We start from the raw sequence: 5,611 nt of genomic DNA on the forward strand, positions 1-5,611 counted from the left end.
AGTGTATAAGCAAGGCTGCCTCTGACAATTAGTCATAAAATGGAGGGTGCCCATGCTATACTTAACACAGCCAAGGACACTGGCCAGGATGAAGGGCATAAGGAAGGTTGCTTGAGATTCATTTGGAAGAGGGAATGGAATGGAAGTGAAAGGCAGATAGAGAAAGGGCTCTGTTTGGGAGAGGTGCTCAGGAAGGGTGTTGGGGGTTCCAGATTAGGTGTGGGGAGGGGAAGGAGGGATGGATGGATGGCTTTGAGAATGAATGGAAACATGCAACACACAGGGGTGTGGGGAATTAGGGAATATTTTCAGGAAGAGACAGAGACCTGAGATAGGAGAGGCACCCCAGAATCAATGGGGGTCCTTAGCTGTGATTCACAGCATTGGAGATATGGAGCCTGCGGAGATTGCCTCCTATGGCCAGGCAGGAATCTCAGACTAGCCATTTTATGTTCTTTGGTTAATGGTTCAATCTCTGAGAGCACCAGGGGTCTAAGTTCAAACCAGTATTTGTCTGTGGGTCTATGGCTCTCTCTAAGTCAATTTATTGTGGGGCCTCTCAGAGGACAGCTATGTTGGAAGCATAATAGAGTACCACTATTAGTGTCAGGGATTGGTGCTTGAACATGAGATAGATCCCAAGTTGCGACAGTTATTGGTTGGCCATTCTCTCAGTCTCTGCTGCATCCCTATGCCTGGGTTTCTTACAGACAAGATAAATGTGAGGGGTCGAAAATCTTGTGGGTGGACTGGTATCCCTATTGATACACTGGGATTGCTGTTTGGCAATTATTGTTGCAGATGCTAGATTTGGCAGAAGAAATACATAATTTATAAGTGTTTTGCTTGAGGATTATGTATTTAAAACATTTTAAAGTTTTTGAATGGCATTTATGTAACTACAGATTTAATAGAAATTTCAATCTTGGGGTTGCAATGATATTAGCATGGTCTTTGTCTTGTTGAACATTACTTTCCATTTGTTTTGGAGAGGAAATAGTTTATTTCATCTTATATCTTACAGTATGTGGGACTGTATAAGGGTATCCTGGGTCATGGTTGAACAGGTACTTAGAACCCCGAGATTCTCCGTGGAATTCTGCGTGAGAACCGGCAGGAGTTCGGTCCTTCCCATCATCTAGGATCCTGAAAACAGTCACATTTCCATTGAGTCACATATAGGCTTCAGGCCCTAGAGATTTACATACTAATGAAGGCCAGAGGGCAGAGCAAATTAAACATTCCTCCCCCAGATCCTCCCCTAATCCTCCCCCTTCTCCCTCCCTATATAACTCGGGACTGCCCTGAGTTTGGAGGGGGTACGCCTAGATCCATCTATTATCTGTCATGACAATAAACCTTTTTGGAACCAAGGACTTCCTCGTGTTATTGGGGCCTGCCGCTGCAGCCCTCAGGCCGCTGGAACCATAGGATCTTCTTCCCTGATGTGGGACCCGCCACGGAGGCGCAAGCTTGCGCTGCTGTGGCGGCCTTTTTTAAATTTTCCCCACAACAGTACATTATAAATGGTAGTTAGGACAGGAAAATAATTCTGAACTTGGAAGCAGTCACTGAAGAAGAGGTGATAAAGGAATAGAATTACTATATTGTGCAGACTGATTTTTTTATTCCAGCAGTTCAGGGATGGTACCTGCAATAGTAAATCATTGGCCAAAAAAATTAAGATTTTTTTTAATGGAAGAATAAAATGAGGAATCTGGAAACATGCTTATGTAAAGAATGATAGGTAATGAACAAAACTGTCTTACAAAGAGAAAAATGAATGAGTATATTCTATTTTGTATGCTAGACTATATGTTCAAAAAAAGTCTCTAGAGAGTGTGACACAAGAGGAAATTTGTCTAGTTATATTCTTGAATGAACACAGGCTGAGCCACAGATGTTTTCATTGCTTTATTCATACTTTTCTGGACTCCCTAAACTCTAGGACATTCAGTCTATAAATGATAAAATGATAACAGACAGACAGAGTGAGCACATCCTTCACTTTTCACTCCTACCTCAAGTCTCTTTACGCAGATCTTATACCAGGTGGGAAAGAGCCTCCTACAAAATAGAAACACAAACATAAATATGATAAGCTTTCTTAGCTATAATTAGTATGTTTCAAAAATAGTTACTTTCAATCTCCTATTTGACAACATTGTGCTGATATTGAAGGACTCAGTGGGATCCCAAGGCTGTGCAATTAGATAAAGTCACAGCTTAGACTTCAAACATTCTTTCTGTAAATGCAGATGTTTTGACTTTTGGAGTACCTGGGATATGCACATATTATGAGTATAACCAATGAAGAAGAAATAATACATTTATAAGTGATGCGAAGTCATTCAGGTAGCAAAGGCTTCTGTCATGGGAATAAGAACAAATTATAATTTCCAGAAGCATCTTTACGGCCTCTGAAGCCTATGGCCCTAGATCATCCACACACTTCTTCAGCCCTTCCACCAGATGCTCTACAGAAATGCCCAGGGTTTTCAGAAGCATCTTCAGGGGATCAAATAAGGGAATAAGTTTGTCCAAAAGTAAAGGTAAAGCTTTGTCAACAGGAAGAGGGACACTGTTGATTAGAAAGGCAGTGGCTGCAGAGCAAAAGGGAGCAAAGAGTGAAACATGGTACACCCATCCCTGTCGAAGACTCCATCCCCTAACTCTGTGCCCATCAACATCTCCAATCTACATGCACTCCTTTGGATTTCCCATGCATATTGAAAGCTTTGGGACATGACATGTGGCAGTCCATCACCTTAGAACTTTCTCCTGACACCTATAACCTTTTTTTCCTCTTGTGGTCTGGTTCCTTATTAAATGTTACCCCTTAGAGAAGCTTGTAGCAGCCAGTATATTTAAGCAGAATCTTCTGTTGCTCTTCTCTCATATTTTTCTTATTGATATCTCTAATATTATGTGTGTGTTATTTTACCAGTTTCATCCTTTCTCTGGAATAGATGCTCCATAAAAGTAAGGAGTTCATGTTTCCTGCTGTGCCTGATATTCAGAACTGATTGTGTCATGCAGTAAGGGAAAGTACTGGAAACTCATTCAGTAGATACTAACAGTAGATTGAATAAGAGAGTATTTTGTATATAGGTTGTCCACAGTCATAGCCTTTAGTCAAAGGAGACATGCAATAAAGCTTCTCCAGTGAAGGCAAAGCATGGATGAACTAGATTAGAGTACATGAAATCAATTCAATTCAGTGTTACCCTATAATTGTCACCAGTTAGAATAGGAACAGTTCTGGATTAAGAAGAATGAAGACAATTAGATCTAAACCAATGTGGTGTAAAGTGAACGTGAATGCAGAAAGAATGGCTTGTCATCTGTCCAGAGAGTGGGGAAGAGTGCAGAATTTCAGTGGGTGTTGCTAATAACTAGGTAATCAGGCAATGCAGAAAAAATATGTCAAGTAAGATATTTGATAGCGTTCAATGCCATACCCATAATTACAGAACTTTTTCCTCAGAACAGTAGGGAGTTATCAAGCTTTGGCAAGGGGAAATTGTACATTCTAGCTTTGATTTAAGAAATAGTGATCAACTAGGAATAGAAAAGGTCAGGGAGGATGAGGGACAGGATTAAACCAGAAGAGATGTATAGAGGCTGAACAAGACAAGGTACATATAAAATGCAGGTGTAGAAAGAAGGGAAGCTGCACATGGGTAGTTCGGGAAGTATGAATGTATACATATATCACAGTGAAGTCTATCAATCTGTACAGTTGATAAGTTAATAATTACAAATTAAAATAATTATTAAAAAATTTCCAGCTAAAATGGAGGGAAATTACTTTGAATAGAAGATAAGCAGAATAGGAAACTATGCATAATATTGTTTTAGAAAAACCTGTGCAGATAATTAAGTATATACGTACATGTGAGCATTCACCTATGAAATTGTGTCTTAGTAGCTAAGATTTTTCTGAGGTTCATTATTTCTCTGAAAAACTGCCTGTTTCCTGATTCCTGATTCAATGTATGAAACTGGAGACTGTGCTTTGCCCATCTCCATTTTTGGTAACCTAATTTCTCTTCAAACATTCTCTTTCTAGACTGCTAGTTATTTTGATATGTGCTCTTTCCTGCTGCCATCTTTGTCTGGAAAAACGTTTCTTGCACACTAAGGGACAAAGAAATATCCAAATATGAACAAATTTCTCAACAAAGAAAATTTAGTAAAACCAACCATCTTTGGTCAGGATTCTAAGTGCAGGTAGCATTTAAAATCTCATGATTAACGTTCATGATGTTCACATTAAACACTTCTACAAGTTTCTAGAGTTTCTATGTCTTTCTAGAGAACAGTCTCCAAACCTTTTACCCTTGGTGAGCAATGGCTACTATCAAGGATTTTTCTCAAGGAACAAAATATCTAATCCTGATAGTTACAGTGACTCTGTCTCTCTCTCAAAGGACTTCTAAAGACACAAGCTCTGTACCTTATTTGAAAATTACACACTTCACTCCCCAGTACTGTCACCGAACCATACATATATATACCTCACCAGAGAGTGGAGTACAGCAATTTCTGTAGAAAGCTCATTCTCTGCCCCACTATAAGCTCATTTACAACAGTCTTCATAGCTGATAAATGTACCTATTTCAGGAGAATCAATCTAGCAGCCTAACTAATTTACTGTGCATTAGGAATAACACTTTCATTGAGTTACAGCTTGATTGATGGAGTGCCACTATCTTCCAACAGTTTTAATTTTCTGTGACTCTGAGACTTCTTTTACCATACTCTATGGCCAGTATGTCAGTTTTAGTTTTAGTTTCTATTGTTATTACAATAGAAACAGAAAGAGAGAAAGCTATCAATATTCCAGATAGTGATTTACCAGAATAACCAGAAATACTGATGATCACCACCAGAAAGATGGATCCCAGCTTGATAGCTGATGCCTGTAATGTTTTCTTGGACTTTGGAATGCAGTCAGAAAACCTAACAAAATTAGTGTCAATAGTTCTGCTTTCTGTCAATGGATGGCTGCCTTTCCTCACACATACTAATATATGCACTAAAGACCTGAATTTTGATCACTGCCTGTTGACTTACCTCAGCAAAAAAGAACATGAAGGGTGTGCTTTCTAACTAAATACTCTGGAAGGTTTTCTACTTTTCATCACATTCTCATGAGAAACAAAGCCACTCACAGAAGTAGTCTCAAGTAGTTCTTTCCCAAGCCCTCGCATACAAATGATGACAGATGGTAAAGGATTTCCTCCTGGAAGAACACTAAAGCAGAAATGAAGGTTTTCTATTGTGATTTAGAGGAATGCTTTCCTATAGTTTGTTTTCTGTTTATATAAAGTTTAGAAAACTTCATTACTTGTTGAACTTCTAAGATTTAGATAACTGGCACTGCCATGTTTCCCTTAAAATTATCCACTGATCAATACTCACATATTGACTAAAAAACAAGGTTACCAGATTTCTGTTACCTTTCCTAATGTCCCCTAGTAATCCAGGGAAAATTGAGAATATGTTTATCTGTTATCCTCTATGTCTATGTCTGTGTCATCTATAGCATCATTTTTATCAATCTACATTCTGAGAAACAATCTATTTCCAAGACTGCCCTCCTGGG

The 5,611-nt window shown here is 38.9% G+C and overlaps 1 pseudogene; it reads right to left on the reverse strand.

The window, feature by feature from the left end:
* Positions 1 to 2,043: 2,043 nt before the first annotated feature.
* On the reverse strand, positions 2,044 to 5,097 carry LOC114636163 (annotated as a pseudogene).
* Positions 5,098 to 5,611: the final 514 nt, after the last annotated feature.

The sequence above is a fragment of the Grammomys surdaster genome, unplaced genomic scaffold (assembly GCF_004785775.1).
Source record: "Grammomys surdaster isolate TR1022 unplaced genomic scaffold, NIH_TR_1.0 122661, whole genome shotgun sequence".
NCBI lineage: Eukaryota > Metazoa > Chordata > Mammalia > Rodentia > Muridae > Grammomys > Grammomys surdaster.